The sequence below is a fragment of the Grus americana genome, chromosome 28, assembly GCF_028858705.1.
Source record: "Grus americana isolate bGruAme1 chromosome 28, bGruAme1.mat, whole genome shotgun sequence".
NCBI lineage: Eukaryota > Metazoa > Chordata > Aves > Gruiformes > Gruidae > Grus > Grus americana.
In genome coordinates this window covers 6,007,929-6,025,951 of record NC_072879.1, presented here as the reverse complement: position 1 = coordinate 6,025,951, position 18,023 = coordinate 6,007,929, and the positions used below count along the sequence as shown (strand labels likewise).

At 42.8% G+C, this 18,023-nt stretch overlaps 1 protein-coding gene across 24 annotated transcripts in view; it reads right to left on the bottom strand.

Moving 5' to 3' along the window:
• The window catches only part of MATK (megakaryocyte-associated tyrosine kinase), a 33,656-nt gene that overhangs the window by 8,983 nt on the left and 6,650 nt on the right, over positions 1-18,023 (bottom strand). For 3 of the 24 annotated variants that reach the window (XM_054805448.1, XM_054805444.1, XM_054805450.1), the window contains 5 exons: positions 14,392-14,521; positions 11,332-11,460; positions 4,114-11,165; positions 805-3,763; positions 388-610 (listed from right to left, as the gene is read on the bottom strand). The gene's annotated coding sequence lies outside the window, so the exon portion shown is untranslated. The remainder of the gene's footprint in view (positions 1-387; positions 611-804; positions 3,764-4,113; positions 11,166-11,331; positions 11,461-14,391; positions 14,522-18,023) is intronic. The other 21 variants (XM_054805456.1, XM_054805460.1, XM_054805461.1 and 18 more) reach the window with 17 other exon arrangements.

The window sequence follows — 18,023 nt, the reverse complement described above, 5'->3', positions numbered from 1 at the left end:
AACGTTCCTACAAGCAGGATGCGTGGGCAGAAAGCCTGGGGGGAGATACCTGCCCCCCTCTTTGTTTTAGAGCTGTTCTACGCCTTTTTTAAGTTGGTTAACCTGAGTATTTGCAATGAGGGTGAGAAGTACAGAAGCCGGATGCCTTGTGCACACACCTTTGAAACTCAAGCTGGAAGAACATTTTTTTTTCGCAAGCACTAAGGGTCACTCGGACAAACGGCAAGTACAGCTCTTTTGCTGAAAACCAGGCGACTCCCGGCCATTTTCCCCACTGACCAGAACGCGCTCGACACTACACCACCACGTCCATCCCTCCCCACTGACAGAGCAGACACGACGGCTCGTCACCTGCTCTCAGCAACGCCGACAGACACGTGCCCTTACCTCCCAGCAACGTCCATGCAGGGCCTCGGGGGCAACGACGTCTCAGGGTAGCTCGCGGTTAAGCCCAGACTCAGATTCCTGGAGAGTAAATTCTCTTTCATATGGAGCAGCAAAGCTTTATTTTCAAGGGCATGCTCCCAGAAAGAGCAACTGCGTTATTTCCTGATTTCTCTTCTGGTAAGGGCTGCAGATGCAGCGTCTCAGAGGTCCTAGTGCCTGCCGCCTGCACAGTCAAACATTAATCAGAGATGACTCATTATTTGACAACACTTAAATCAACTTTTACCCTTCGAGGGCACGAGTACACGCCCTTGCTAGAAATGAACTGGAGATCATCAGATCCCATATCCTGCAGCACTGTGTCGCACTCACAGAAAATTAATGATCCACTATGCAAATAGGGAGATTTGCCGTTACCTCCTCGATTGCCGCAGCCAGAGCAGCTGCCCGGGGAGCAGATGCCCATGGCGGCAGCAGCTCTCCAAGGAGACCGAGACGCAGGAGAAGATGTGGTGGGCCCAGGGATCCTGGCTCAGCACCGACTTCTGGGAGACTTGGGAGAGGTTGACCCAAGAGCACGGCTGTGCCTCGCTGCTCTGTAGGGATGAAAACACAGATGCATCACAGGTTGGAATGGGCAATTACAGAGACACCTTTAAATGAACACCACTGTCAAGTGGCAGCGGCTTATCTATATCCTCCAACATCCGCAGCTGGTGGGGAGGCAATAATCGCCTCCGCAGCTCATCACCCCAGCCAGAAAACTGGAGACCAGTTTCACACAAATGTTCAACATTTCCCATATTGTGAGTAAAATGGTGAAAGAGAAGAAAATGCAGTTTCAGGCAAACACCGTACTTCATTGAGGGGTCTTGGCGGGTTTTTTTTGTGTGTACTTTTTTGTTTTGTTTTTAATAAAATCTTGTTTAAGCCTTCAAAAAAATACTGGCAATTCAAGGGCAAAAGCAGTGTAGAAGAAAACTATTCCAAACCAGCCAGTAGTTTCAGCTCCTGGTTATATTTTTCCATCAGCAAACAATTTCTCCAAGCCATTTGAGCTGGTCTGTTCAGAGGATTCTTGAAATGCATTTCCCCAGGAGCACTCCTTGCCTTATCCGCTGGATTTGTAAGGACAGACCTGTAGACATCAGGTCTGTTCAAGCTTGAGAATAAACACAAGCGTACATCCTTGCAGCCCCTGCGCCACACTCCTGGGGCTCAGCATCAGACCTGCTGGGGTCTGCACAGTACTCTCTGCAGGAAACAAAGGTGTTTCGTACTTCTGGGGTTTGCCACATCCTGTCGTTGTTACAGACCACGGCCCAAAGACCTCAGCACCACACACAGGGAACAACTCGCTCAGACTTAATCACAGAATCATTTAGGTTAGAAAAGACCTTTAAGACCATCAGTCCAGCCGTTACCCCAGCAGTGCCAAGCCCACCACTAACCCATGTCCCCAAGCACCACATGGACACGTCTGTTAAATCCCCCCAGGGCTGGGGACTCCACCACTTCCCCGGGCAGCCTGTTCCAGGGACTGACAACCCTTTGGGGGAAGACATTTTTCCTTATCTCCAATCTAAACCTCCCCTGGTGCAACTTGAGGCCGTTTCTTCTTGTCCTATCGCTTGTTACTTGGGAGACGAGACCGACCCCCACCTGGCTACACCCTCCTTTCAGGGAGTTGTAGAGAGCCATCAGGTCTTCCCTTGGCTTTCCTGTCCTACTGTGTAGCCAGCAAAAAGACTCCCACTTGCTTCTGACGGAGCTGGTCTCCCTCTTTACATAGCTGGGTATCTACCACCCAGTCAGTGCCTCGATCTTTAATACATCGATCCTCTAAACTGTATTCCTCTCTTCTCTGGTGCAGACAGGTATCTGCTCTGCACAGCCCAATTGCCCTCCTGCCCAGGTCCCTCCAAAACAGCCTACAGTTCCCCAAACCATCAAGATTTTGCAGCACTTGCAAAAGTCACTGGGTGAACGTGCAATCATATGGGAAATGTTTTTCTCACATCCCAGGCTGAGGCTTTAACCACTTGTCGGTCTTCCTCCTGGCATCCCTCCTGTGGGTCAGGACGACTCAGGCTCACAGTCACAAGCGCAACGTCCTACGGAACCAACTGTTGAGCAGTGTCATTCCTGGTAAGGTGAAGGATGAAAATTATCCAAGGAAGCAGAGGTTGGAGCAGGAAGGACGGGCAACAATATTCATCAGGAACAGCAGCACGTAAAAACAGCTCCTTTCCTAGCACAAATTTGATCATTAGCAGTCCAGAGCCTGTGGACTCTCTTGTGCCAACTCAACTCCCTTCAGCCCTTCTTTTTTCTGAAAGTCAGCATTTTTAAAACATGCTAGGAAAAGGAGGAGATAAAATGGTAACAACCTGACTGAAATGAAGGCAGCTGTATGAAGGAAATAATACATAGAAATCTGCAGTTCTTCCCACACACACTATGGAAGCTGGAATTTAAAATTATTTAGAAGATCATCACCACCACTACACCATACATAGTAATTAAGCTTATAGTGCAAATGCTCACCTAAAGCAAAGGTAGCCAGCTACTTTGAAAATAAGAAATCAACAATTCGGTGTCCAAGCTGAATTCTTCTTAACTAAACTTCTGCACCGAGCCACGGCGGTTTCAGGCAAGACTGGCTACAGCAATTTTAATTTAGTCTCATACTCAAATCTCTTTCATCATATTTAACACAGGTAACTGTAGGATTTTAATGTTTGCTTATTTGATATTGGTCAAGAAAGTCAATGCTTTCATTGCAAAGAAACAGCAGAGTCAGGCAATTTTAAGTGTCAATGAAAAAGAAGTAATTATATGTAAATGACCTTTCCTACTGCGTACCGAACTAAGAACAACTAAGCACGTAGAATGGAAGAGGGCTTGAGTTACGCACCGGACAATTTTATGTGCTACAATAAGTTCCATGGTTTTCCACATAGGCAATAAAAAAATGTGACAGAGGACACAATGGCAGACAGAAACATTTAAAACAAGTAGCATTACATTTAAAGACGACTGGAATCTCATTTGAAATATTCACTCACTTTGATGATTCCCTTTATTAAAAAGTGAGCAATGTCAACGCAACTTCTGGCGTTACTAATGATAGAAATATCACAATAATAAATAAAATGCAGAGCACATCTCTCAGTAGTTTCAAAGTGTTAAGTGCAGTGGGGATCTCCAGGATACCACTGCCAGGAACACTTACCAAAGTGTCCTCCTTAACGGCTGTTAGCTGTTCTTCTCTTCTGCCTCCGCATGGGCTGGGACATCTTCTCGCTCTGGATGGCTCACAGTTTCCAAAGCATCCGGCTTACCTTTCCAACAGGATCTTGCCGTCCAGGTTCACCTGACAACGCAAGATATGGGAAATAAAACACATCACAAAAATAAATATATTGCAGTCAGGTTTTTAACAGCAAACTCAGCAGGCAAAGAATTAAAAAAAGTTTTAAAACTGTTTGAATAGTTCTAGAATTTTGCTTTATCTCAAGTAAGAAAACGTGACAAACTGATCAAGTTTTAGATTCTCTGGAACGAGCACACAGTTACAGCATTTCAGATTTCCCTTAAAAGCTTCTCTATAAATAACGACTGCAAGCATTCAGAAAAGCAACATGAGCTTTGTAAAAGCCAAGCATGAGTGCCTGGGGGCTTGAAATACATCTCTGCCTAATTCCAGTATCAGTCTTGGCTTACCATTCAGAAGGCAGACAGGTCTCTCCTTCCTGGGGAGAGTGCTGCTATCAATATTGTCTTAACGGAGCGACTCAGCAGCGCAGAGGAGTCAAAACGTCGCACTTAACACACTTTCATAAGAAAACAACGAAGGGAGAAAAAACGTCGCCAGCACGAGCCGCTGCACCAAAGGTTCCAGCAAGGCTCCCTGGTGATGCCGTGGTACCCACCGCCACGGCGTTCCTGGCAGGATGCCTTCGAGAAGCCACCGCCAGGATTTAACAGGCCTGCTTAAAGTCTTTCCTACAAAAAGTGCTATCGCCTACGGAGACGATAAAAGTGACATGTTAGAAGTAAAAAGCAAACAAAACATGCTTTCCCTTTAACCAAGCCTTGCTGTTTCTCTAGACATGTGCCCATCCTTGGGACTCTGCCTTGGGTTTTTTTAGCACTTTGAAATTAGTTTCTAGATTGCATTGTCACAGGCTGGTAAAGCCACCAGGAACACATCAACTCCTGTCATAATTTTTATCATAGAAATAGCCAAGGAAAAAATTATCTTTGCTACTTCACCCCCGGAGCAGACGCACACCACCACAGACAGAACAAGCCCTTGACAACAAGCTGAGCTTCCAGGGATGAATGTCAAGTGAACGAATCGCTCAGGTCAGAGCTTCTTTCTAAAAACGTTAAAGATCCGAGACAACCGAGTCCACGCAGGATTTTACAGCCGCCTGGTAGTCTTCTTAACTGCAGTAATTATACAAGGAATTCTCCCTCGAAAGCACACAGACGAGCAGAATATATCACTTCTGTCATTTAGACTAAGTCTTTGGGGGTTTCCATGGATGTTTCTGTTATTTACTGGCATTTTTCCATCCCTCACCTACTGCAATTCTATAGGCCTACGCAAGAGTAGAAGAACCTTTTTCCCCATCTCCTATCACGTATTTTTTCTCGGTGGTAGGATTCTAGCACTACTCTGTGACTGCTAGAGACCAAACCATTGAAACTGTGCTCAGAACAGTTATTAAATCCAATAATTTTTCCTTCACCGTTTCCAATCGAAGACAAACCACGTTGAGGATAACTACCCACGACAGTAACAACCGTTTTGCTTTTAGGAACTTCTCACCAGAATATACTCTCACAAGATGCACGTACTTATTCCTTGTTAAAATTTTGCCAACTCACTGAGTAATTTGAAAAGCTCACAGCAATGCTGCAATGCTATGTAAGGCAGGAAGGAAACGCAACATCCATTTAAGCTGCAAAGGCCTCTAGAAAGACACAACTGAAAACCCGCCGTAGAAATTTAACTAGAACATGATTCATTCCCATGCAGTGACAAGACAGTATTTGTCATAGTAATGGATATGACTTCATTTTAAAGCTCATAAGAAATAGCAATCATCTTCTAGGTGTTTCTGCAGCAGGTTTTTGTTTGGTTTTTTTTTTTTTTTTTTTTTTTGAGTCCATAGTGCACCCAACTACGTTCCCTTGAAGATCTTTGCCACTTCCTGCAGCACCCACCTACTCCCCGGTATTCAACCACCTGCCCATGTCGTCATGGGCTTTTTCTAGGCATAAATAATTCTTACACTTGCATTTTTTTCTCCCCCGTTTTTTTTTTCTCCTTTCTTTTTACTTGCTTTTGCTTATAGTGAGAATGGGAAGAACAAAACCTGATCTCACTGGAAGTGCTATACCTGAAGATTTAATTTAGATTTCAAATCTTAATGTACAATTTCATACCTAAAAGCAAAGCAACATTTTCAGGAATTCAAGAAATAACAACAATGGAAACAATCTAAATGTTTCATCACCTTGAACAGCATTGAAAACAGTATTTACCCACAAAAAAAAAAAAAGCCAGACTAATGCAAAACCTTGCATGTAAGCCCAAAAATGTATTTTTGAAAAAATCAGAGTGAGGTAATTAGGGATGAAATAAAACAGCATGGAGTAAGTTCAACAGCTAGATCAAGTATTGTTGAAAATATGTTAAAAGTCATGATTAGTATGTCTGAAATCAAAAGCTTCACACTGCAATTTATCTTGTGATAAAACATAAACGTGGTCATGGAAAACTGGTTGTACATCCAGCAGCCCTCCAGGTATATTTTCAGAGATAGTTGTAGCTCTGCTTCTGGTTTCATCACCTTCTCTTCCACAAGCTTGTTGCTTGTTCCCTGTATTTTTCTGAGTCTATGAATGAATAAAACTGGATTAGTAGCCCAATTCTTTACTATTTAGGAAGACATCCTTAATAGCACTAAAGTTAAAAATCCTTCATACTATTGTCAGTTGTTTGTCACCATAAAATCTTCCCCAATTTGTTCTATTCCTTGTCATTATAGCAATTATTAGAGCAGCTGACAGTAGTGGATTAAATTTATTACTGAGATTTGCACCTCTAACGCAACACAGAACCAATCCCTATGCTAAATGTTTTGCTTTATTAAACAAAAGCTTCTGCTTGACTGTCTCGCATTCAGACTGCCGCAATGTCCAACGGGTAACATTAAAAGGTTACTCTCTGCAAAGATACGATCACTGCAAAGCCAGGGAAGTTCTTCCAACAGCAAGAAATCTTTCAAAAGAAAAGGCAATTTGAGACTCTCCTAGAATCTGTCTGCTCTGCGAACACGAATTTAACTGTAATCATTTCTTTGATGATGGTTATTATATCAACTGCAAAACTATGGTTAGACCTGAAAGATTTTAAGCTGTTTATCACAAGCTGACATGAACATCTCTACGACGAACACACCAGACACCGGTGCCGTCAATATTGCAGAACATTTCTGAACAGGTTATAGCTCACAGCTCCTCCTCCTCTTCATCCTCAGCATCCCTTCTCTGCGAGCAGTTCTCAGAACTCAGCTCCTTCTAACCTTCTCTTCACGCAACAGCTTCTAGGCTCAACAAACTACAGAGAACAGTGCAGACCAACTTCAGATGCATAGCTGATCACACAAGATGGACTTGTATCAGCTTCTTTAAAAGGAAGCAGTAAATACTGGCACTGCTCTGGTATAAAAGCGGACATTAGAAAAGAACCCAATGACCACACAAGAATCTTAGAAGTACGCAATCTTCTGCCCAGGCCAAACAAAAAACTCGACAATTCTTGTGGTCAGCTATTTTCAAAGCCATAACTTAGATAAGACTTAAAGGACTATGTCCAAAGATAACCGAACACTTGGAGCAAAAGGTTTTTAGAGATATTGGCTTGAACAGTCAACACCAAGTTCAGTTGTGGAATAATTCTCAGGAACATTTCAAGAAAGGCACTCGAGATTTGATTCTGCTATGTTGTGGTAGTCAGGTTTTTTCTGAAGCGATTATTTCCCTGTTAACTGTAACATAACTTCAACATGAATTTAGAGAAAAACGTTATATAAATCATTTTTTAAATGCTTAGGTTTCTCAGCATAGACCATGATTTCAGAAGAGGGACATTTGGTAAAGCCGAGCAACAGACTTCTGCTCGGATCACATCTGGTTATCCCCAGAGCTCGTTCACTGCGGTGAACTGACTTAAAGCATATATTTCTATCACAACTTTTCTTTCAGAAACGGGTCAGAAAGATCTTTTACTTGCTGTACACACTTCTAGAACATAAGCAAGCTCTGTCATGTTCATAACTCTACAAAACCATCCCACCTTCCAACGGCTCCCCGGATACGTGCCGCACGCGCACTTGCTCGTGTGCGAGAGACACCACAGAGCTCACACTGAAGCTGGTTGTGAATCCTGCGGGGCTCCTGTTTCCTTGGTTTCCTGTCTTCTGAACAACGTCTTTCTTTTGGTGCTTTTGTCATTTTAAGCGCTCCCGGTAAGTCTGCCATCAAACAGGGCAACACATTCATTTCTCTTTCAATGATGGTACTGTTTTTCTACTAAAATACTAAACGTCCTCTGAAAATAAATGGAAAATTTCCTGAAACACTCAGATTAAACCCAAAAAACCTCCCTTTGGAGTCACATTCAAACTTCAACGTACAAAAAGCTCGCAAGCACTAACAGTTTGATGAATTTCTCCTTTATGCCTCGCACTACCGTCAGCGCTCACACACAACCTACTCATTTTAGACCCCTTGTACAATCAGTCCAGTCTTGGCCACAAGACTTACAAACGTTATCTACGTGCTTAGCTTTTTGTTGACGGTAGAGCATCCCTAACGTAGCTGGTTTAGATGCACCTGACAATACTGTAGGCACATGCACTTGGTCAGATGCATGTCACCTCATAAAATATGAGGCACTAAGGACAGTTTTGCCCCAACTCATTTAAGTTTTCAGTAAGGCACTGACTAAGAATCATAACTAACGTAGACAGAAGTTCAAAGAGGCCAGGCAGTTACAGGCGTATCACACGCTTGCTTCTGAGAAAATCTGTAGGAGTTTTAGATGTGGTAATTCAGCAAACATCACTGTCAGTAACAGATCTCTCTTTTCTTCCACCGTAGCAAGCAAGCTGTGGTTCAGGCAGCAAACTGAGAAAGTAACACAGGTAAGGGGGAAAATCCCCCCTCAAGTTGTGTTTCTCCGAGTGGAATTCGCAGTTGGGTGGGTTCCACATCCTCCTCCATGGGGCTGCTGCCCCAACCCCAGGCGTTAATGGACGTACCAATAACCAGTTGCAGGGCAGAAGGCACCCCAGAAGATGTATTCCAAAACTTTCATATAAATTAAGTTAGGAAAGAGATGTTCAGCACATCGGTAAAAATTTCTTCTTAAAATAGAAGGAAGTTATCTTAAAAAAAAAATCATAAGAATTCAGGTGAAGAAATACAAAGCTATGTAAGTGAAAAGTTTGAAGTGACATATATTCATTCCAGTAAGCAGAGAAAGCTGCTTTTATCATCAAAATGTTTACATTCTATCTGGAGAAGAAAGCTTTTCTCATTACTAAAATAAATATCAGAAGAAAAAAACAAGGGTTAACAAAAAGTGAGTCAGTTTTTAGCACTTCTTGCTTCCTCAACAAGACAAGGTTATCCAGCAATTTTAGTTATAAATATACTGCTCACTATCCTGTGTTTTTCAATATACATGCATGTCCAGGAGCTCGAGGAACATATTTTTAGAACCTTTCAAACAGTGTACCTATTTAAACCTTCTCCCCTGCACCCTCTCCCCCCCCGCAAAAAAATCAATAATGTAGTAAGCTAATCTACACCACCCATTAAAAAGGTGAAATATTAGTTCTGTGACAGTTTCATTTCAGCTTTCTCAAATTCAGTGCTACAGAAATATCACTGTTTCTAGCATAGTTTCACAGAATTAATGAAGCATATTTATAATCCACATTTCATATCATCATGTTCTCTCAAATAGGTATGGAAAAATATTGCTTACGTATTCAAGTTACTTCATAATCGTGTCTCCAAACAGGATTTGAAGTATAGCGTTATGTTTTTTAGTTACAAAGACACAAAAGAAAGAAGCGAAAATAATTTCCCCTGTTTCTTATTTCCACAGTTTCAGAACATGCATTAAATACAACCTATTTATAAGAACTGAATGCCTGACATGAAACAGATATTTGAGCAAGAAGGGACAATTCACAATAGCCATTTTGTACTGAAGAAACTATTCTCTTTCTCTTAGCAGAGAGAGAGGCTTCCCCAGCAAGAGATTCTAAGCAGGAAGCTCATCTCCTTCCGTGGCAACAGGAAGCAGCAGCCTTAGGGGTTTTTTAAGTGTCTTATTTGAGAACCAACTACCCGTACTGCGAGAATTTTGAAATAAAACATATGCCTACAGAAGACACGGATGCTGGCTTCCAGCAGCACTTGCTTGGTGGGCAGGAGGAACCCCTGGCAGCATGCTGCAGTTGGTGGTACCGCTCACCCTCAGTTGCTTGCAGATGTTTGTTGTTCATAACCGTAACTATCCTGTATACAGAATTCCAGCAGAAAACCAAAAATATTAACAAGTTTTACCATAGTAAAAAAAATAGTTGCTTTTAATTGACTGACATGGCAGATAGCAGACAATTCACAGATTTAATTTCTTGATGTCTGCTTCCAATAGTGGATAATGAGACTGTTTTTAGAAAAAATACCTAATGGCATTTTCGTGGTATCGGCAGGGCATGACTGGGGAGCAGGAAGCAGGCTAATTGTGCTTACCCTAGGAGAGCTCAGCTGGAGGTGCAGGGGAAAGCAGGAACCACTGACAACTCTGGACAAGGCAGTTTTAATTCATTCCCGTGAGAGGTCTCGTTCCAATTCCACATGGTGCTCAGTTTGAGTCACCCCAAAATTAGAGTATGTTGCAAATTTCCAAAGCAAGATACAAGACCTCATTAAAACACACAAAATCCAATGTTCTTGCTAGTATGACAGATATTGATATATTCAAAATATATTCTTGCAATGGAGGGGGAAAAAACCCCAAAAAGAGTGAGATTTGTTTATTTTGACTCTCTAGAAATACCTAGATCTGGAATGCTGTTAAATAAGAAACATGTCTTACCGTTCAAAAGCAGCAGATAACATGCTGAAGTCTAGAAGCATTTCTCTGAAATTCACTAGGAAGTCAAAGCGGATTCATTAACGGCAATACACCGAGATACTCGTTAAGGACTGAAACAAATTGTATTAGGGCAAAAAAGTACGTCCCTCAAGAAATGGAGGCATTGCATCAGTACAACATGCAACAAGTTCTTTAGCCCTTCAGTTATCCTGACAGCTGCCCAGGGGCTGCAGGCTTCGCACCAGCGGCAGATCAAACCCAAAGCCCCGGCACCCTGAACGGCTGTCAGCCACCAGCCAGAGGACTTACAAGTCATCAAGAAAATCTGTCTGTTCTCAGTGGCCAGAGAGCATTAGGCATCTCCGAAAGGCAACGCAGCCTGGCTATTGCTTGCTGTTGCCTACAGAGGGAGTCTAGACCAGCTTACGCAGAAGGCAGAGACAACTTGAGCAAAATAAACCCACGCAGAGAAGAAAATCCTGCAGTAGTGATAAAGCAACTGCGTGAAGTCTATCCAAAAGGTACTGTCTGGCAATAGGCACGTTCAGGTCTATCCAGCACAGCAGTGTGTCTCTGGCGGTGCCTGTAAGCAAACGCGGGGAAGAGGCCGTACAGAATACTCCCCTGCAAGTCCCTCTGCTTCCATCGCCAGCCCCAAGAATATCCCAAGCCTGACACAATTTGTCCTTTGGCAACTCTCAAAACGTCTCTCAAATACTTGCTCGGCCTCCTTTTTTCCCCACTTTTACCTTTCTGCAGCCACAGCATCCTTGAACAAGACTCCCACAGATCTACCGCCTATTGCAAGGACCATCACCTCCGTTGGTTTGCTTTGACGCTCCTCACAGCTGCGCTTGCAAACCTGAGCTCATGTAGTACTGGAAGAGACAGTGAACAGTCAGTTCCTATCCAGCTGCTTCATGCCACTTCAGATTCTGTAAACATCTCGTATCTGCTTTAAATCATCTCTCCCAGGCTGAAGAGTCCCAGCCCGCTCAGTCGTTCTTGCTATGGAAGCGATGCTCTGCTTTTGATCATCTCTGTTACCGGCCTCAGGCCCCTTCCAAGTCCTACCACGTCCTCTCCAAAACAAGAGGAACAGAGAACCGCATGCCATCAGCATCGCAAGCTCAGGCAAACCACTGTCATTATACAAACCAGCAGCATAATGTTTTCTGTCCTCTATTTCTGTTCTTAATGTCTAAGATTTGAAAAGCTACTGCTCAGCACTATCTCCAAAATTTTGCTCCTGAGTAGTGATAGCCAGCACAGTGCCTTATATTGTGGAAAAGCTAGGACGGTTTTCCCCCAAGTTTTACTTCTGTACATTAACTATTTGGTCATGCACAGTCTTCCTATAATTCCTCATGTTCTGCCCTACATGACATTAGATTATATCACCTCACTGATCATCTTTATTTTTTTTTTTTCAGACAATGAATATACTGACCCACACGTCACGCTGCCAAGTTTAAAACACACACTGCGTGACTCCTGCCACACTGTATTACCAGTATAATCTGCTATAATCTGGCAGAAAACATCTCCTCACACACGAGAGGAATTTCAACATACAACCAACCAGAAAAAAACCCAACTCTTCATCTCCAACTGATTCATTTCAAATTTCACTGCAGTTCTAACTGACGTTAATGCATAGACCCAATTGTGCACTGGATCCAAGCACCTCCTACAGCCAGGAAATTAAGATCCAATTATTATCATACTTATTACAGAACTGTAAGTGATACAGGTATTCTGAGAAAAAAAAATAAAACATACAATTCTGTTTTCCTGACGGTCCATGAAAACTATGTGAGTTGCACAGCCTTCAGCATCAGAAGGGATTTCTCCTGTATGAACCATGCAGTTTATTCCAAGACCTAATCTGCTGGCCCCCATAATTCTCACCCTCATCTATACTACAACGGGCATATCCAGCATTTCAAACAACTAAAAGCTGTAACATTTCTAACTTAAACTGCTTACTGACAATCTCGGTTTGGAGTAAGAACAAAAGAAGGCAGTTATGTTTAGGTCATCAGGTCTACAGACTTGCTATCACTGGTATTAAACATGGACCAGCAAAAGAGCTGCTACTGTGGGCAAGGAAGGCTTCTAATTGAGAAACTTGTTTATTATGGGAGGTTGGAGCATGGTCGTGTCCTCCCTGTCCTCTGCAGAACGGCTCATCGCTTCTGTTACCATGGAGTGTCTAGCATGGATTATCAGTATTTTCTGCTCAAGCACATGTGTGTCTGTATCTGACGAGCTCCTCGGCAGCTCACAGGACTCCTTCCTTCTCCAAACATCCTATCCTGCACTTGGCAGTAATTTGACTTTGCCCCTACCAGTACATCCTTTGGGTTAGGACAAATGCCTACACTGTATTTTCCTTTTTATTTTACTTCTTGTTATAACTCCACTTTGTCATCTTCATGACAAAAGATGAACTAGGTCATAAATAAGTATATCAAATGCTAACGACAGAATGGGTTGGAGATGTTACTGCACATTTTGTACTGACGGTCAGGCTAGGAAGTTTCCTACACTCTCAAAGCTTCACAAGTTGACATTTTTTCTTCAAGCTGTCAAATCTACTCCTTTATCAGAGCTACCAATCTGCACCCAGTGCAGATAAGCCTCACTTTTTCAGTAGAAGAATAAAACATTGACGTATCCATACAAACTAAGGTGCTGATGAATCTATTAATCCTTGATGCCAAAGCAGAAGTATACGTATAAAAATAAATAATCAAAAAGCTCCCATGAGTTCCATTGTCTGCTGAAGTGTTCTCAGTACATAGATTAAAAAAATAAATCAAAGCAACTCCCTAGTTAAGCAAACTCCCAACCAGCCTACTAGTTCAAACCCACAAGTCTCAACAAAAGATGTTGGGTTTTTTTTTTTTTTTTCCTTCTTCTTCGGAAGACATTAGCGATGTATGTCTATAATAAATCACATGAGATGTAAAGACAATGACTCACTTCATTATCTTTAAAGCATGAGAACAGAATACTCTACTGAGACAAAAGTCCCTAGGAAATGCTGATATCATCTGCACTTTGCTCTCTGGTAACAGTCTCAGCAAGCAAGGAACAATAAAACGATTCTGACAAACTACTGCACCCCAGAGATTATATGATTCCAGACCGAATTTCTGTTATACACACTCGTTCAAAAAACCGCCCTTTAAGGAGCAGACCTGCAAATTCAACCTAGTCTCAAAATTAAATACAGCGCAGAGTCAAGGAACAAACACGCCAGCAAAACAAGTTCTGGCGGCCAGAGAGAAGTAACCTCTTGGGACGTAGTAACCGTTTCTGTCGATAAATCAGTGGTTAGTTCAATGCATTCCAAAACTGGCACTTCTACTATGCATAATAAAACCCTGCAAAAACTTCCTAACTCGATACTGCGACAAAACAGGACGTTCCTAATTTAATTCACCCGGAGCCCTCACTGCCTACAAGGTACATCCCTTTTTTCCTGATGCAGCCTGAGCCCTTACAGCGGACAGGTCTCTTATCTGCTCTGTCGGGCAGACTAATAGCCACAGGTGACTGGAACTAATTTCTCCTAAAATGACCAAAAATCCTGACTCTAAACCCGTAAATAAAGGTGGTTGGTGAAAGCTCAGAAACATAACCGTGATTCCGTACGCACATGCCACGCAGCCACTGCCTGAGATGCAGTGCTGCTGGCAAGGCATTCTCGGTCAGGAGTCCTGCAGAATCACTTGCTATAGCCTAGACCAAAACCTCAGATTTATTAGTCCTGATGCACCGCCTATTACTTCCAGAGTTACCTGAGGGGGAAGATTCAGCAGCAAAATTTAAGTTCCGTTAAACTCTTGTGTGGCAGAGGAAGCTCCAGAATTGGGTTTTCTTTTCCTTATCCCATCTCCCGAAATCCATATTTGAACGCCTAAACGAACTCTGTAGGCATAAAGAAAACTGAAGGCAGTGATGACCGAGTCTTTTCAGTTAAAGATTACGCACACAGACCACAAAGAATCATTAATCATTACTGTCTTGACCGTGCAATTAGCATAAGCATATGCCATCAATACAGGTTGCCAACTAAAACCTCCCCAGGTATAAATCCGTGGCCCCTTCCTGAAAGTTTGGTGTTAGGACAGGCTGGGGAATAAATTCCTGCTGCTGCTGGCACGACCGCAGTCTGACACAGTCCAGAGACTCAGCTAGGCTTGGCTCGGCTAGGCTCAGCTCAGGTGGTCTGACAGCCCAGGCTGCAGGAGATGCCACAGGGGAGTTTGCTCTACAGTACAGGTCATGCCACTGATGGGATCTGATTAAACTGTAGATGGCTGAGTGCTTAAAAAAAAAAAAAAAGTTTTATTTAACAGACCCAGCTTCCATACACAGAATTTACTGACGCCACCCTTTAATACCACCCTGCAGGCCAGTCAGCTTATGCAGTCTGACTAACGCAGTTCAAGTCCATGATACAAAATTAAGGCCATGGCTGATTAGACATGGAACTAAGATAAACTCACACAAACAAGCCAGAAAATGCCAATCGATAAACAGTTGTTTATTTCCTAGTAATTAAGGATTAGTGTTACTTAAAATTGCTAAAGGGCTCTGCCCAGTGTGACAAGCCCAACACTGTTCTCTTACTCGGTATGCTATAAGTCAACAATTAAACGCTGAATTCCTGTAGGTATTATTTCAATCACAAAAAAAAGCTGCTCTTTGGTCTGTGTGGATGAACCAGCAGTAGCTCAGACACCCTGAGTTACCATAGCCAATGCTGATCCCTCCTGAAAGAAAATATAACACTTCCATTTCTACCTTGCAAGTTTTATTGCAGACCTGATTTAGAAAGTGAATAAATTATCTTTTCATATGCCCATAAGCCATTAGCTTACAAACCTATTTTCTGTATTCAGAAGTTTTAGTTTGCTGTTAGAGTTAAATTAAAGCGTGAGCTGTACAATGCAAATAAGCTAGTTTATTGCTTTGGGGGGGGGGGGGGGGGAAGCATAGAAATCCAAAACTGAAGGGAGAAAAAAATACTAAGGTTCATTAGCTGTAACAGCTAACAGAACAAGTTCGCTAAAATGACATTTTCAATTGCACGAGGAAAACCAACTTAAGAACTTGCGCGAAAAGCCTGTCGGATCGTACGCTTTCTCTGCTTACCAAGGAAGGAAGAAAACCATTAGAGCGTTCCTCCTCTTGCTATACCTCCACTGCTCACGCATATATTATTCTGAAGCCACGGTTTGCCTCAACATCCAAATAATAGAGCTTTTATTTTTAAAAAGTCAACATTTGCAAAGACGTTTTTAATAGTTTGTAATGTCACTTGTTTTCGTGCTTAGTTATTTAATTGCGTAGGTGAAGTTGTGGTAACAAACTTACTGTTTCCAACTTCAAAACTATTAAAATGGAAAGTCACTGGCAATAGCTTACATTTAAACCAAAACATTTTAAAATTCGATACTAATGTTACTTTAATAATTACAAGCATTAGTCTCCATTCAGTGAGAAGAGCCTTGAAGACAAAACAAGAATCATCATGCCTTGTAAAGAGACTTCAAAAGATACTGAAGAATCTGTACATTCAAAAATTCATAAACTCAAAACCATCATGCTGTAAGTCTTAAAAACCTAGCAGCTTCCCATCCTCACCAGAAGCAGCATTTTGTCATTCAGAAAGAAAGCTGAATCCACATCACGGCCTTGACTTAATTTTATTATCAGATTTAGCTCTTCTAATAAATCAAAACTTTGAAGTGCAGGCATCTTCTAGAAAGCAGGTGAACACTTAAAAAAAAATATGTATAGGTGAACATCTTGTAACTTTTATCAAAGATAATTTTTTAAGTCACATTGGCTTTTTTTTTTCTCCCAGTACTGTTCTTAAAAGATGTATTAGAGTATTATCTTCAAGGTAGTTAACTAGCAAACATAAAAAGCACTAAGTGCACCAGATTAACCCGTAAGGTAGGGAAGAAAAAATATTCTTTATTGCTATCAGGTAGATCCTAAAGCCTGAACATCATGATTTCACAGGAGAGAGGCTTACTTTCTTCAGAAGCCTACTGCTCACCCAGTTCAAACTGTACTGAACCTCTTCCCGCACCATATCATACAGGCGGTAGAAGTAACATCTACATCTGCTGCTGAACTTTGATTAAAACATGAGAGGTCGGGTTAGAACGCAGCAGACCATAGTTACAGGACAACTAATTACCAAGTCATGTAAGACAGCTTAAATGTACGCATGCCATAGCAAACTCAGCAGGGTTGGAGGAGGGAGGATAGGAAGAGACCTTTCAATATTGATACTAGGATGTAATGATATCATGCAGAATCCCAGACTGGCGGGGGTTGGAAGGGACCTCTGGAGATCATCTGGTCCAACCCCCTGCTAGAGCAGGATCACCCAGAGCAGGCTGCACAGGATGGTGTCCAGGAGGGTTTTGAATCTCTCCAGAGAAGGAGACTCCACAACCTCTCTGGGCAGCCTGTCCCAGTGCTCGGTCACCCTCAGAGGGAGAAGTTTTTCCTCATGTTCAGGTGGAACTTCCCGTGTTCCAGTTTGTGCCTGTCACCCCTTGTCCTGTCGCCAGGCACCACTGAAAAGAGTCTGGACCCTTCCTCTAGAAATCCACCCTTTATATTTATAAGCGTTGATGAGATCCGCTCTCAGTCTTGTCTTCTCCAGACTAAACAGACCCAGCTCTCTCTGCCTTTCCTCACACCAGAGATGCTCCAGTCCCCTCCTCATCCTCACAGTCCTCTGCTGGACTCTCCCCAGTAGTTCCCTGTCTGTCTGGAACTGGGGAGCCCAGCACTGGACACAGAACTCCAGATGTGGCCTCAGCAGGGCAGAGCAGAGGGGGAGGAGAACCTCCCTCGACCTGCTGGCCATGCTCTTCTTACTGCACCCCAGGACACCATTGGCCTTCTTGGCCACAAGGGCGCACTGCTGGTCATGGAGAGCTTGTTGTCCACCAGGACTGCCAGGTCCTTCTCTGCAGTGCTGTTTCCCAGCAGGTCAACCCTTAACCTGTACTGGTACAAAATACCACCTGAAGGCCGTGCCTGATACACCTGGGGCCGTTCTGAATTGGTTTCAGTCATACCTGAGTGCTCACACATGACCATATGATGGCTGATATGCCTTAGACTGGGTATGAATTTTCCCCAGGCCAGTTTTGACTCCAGTGCTTTTTAGCATCTCTAAGCTGTTCTCAGGAGAGATTTTTGAAAGACAGGGCTTGGGTTGTTGTTGCTATGCTGATGGTCTGTATCTCCCGACAGCTGTAACACCTAAGATACTTAGGACTAGATGACTAGAATTTCTGAAGTTAAACTCTTTAAAAGGCACAAATAATGCAGATCTGTGTGAGTAGACATCCTTAGACATCCCACCTGTTCAGAAAAGTGTTCAGCATGTAAACAT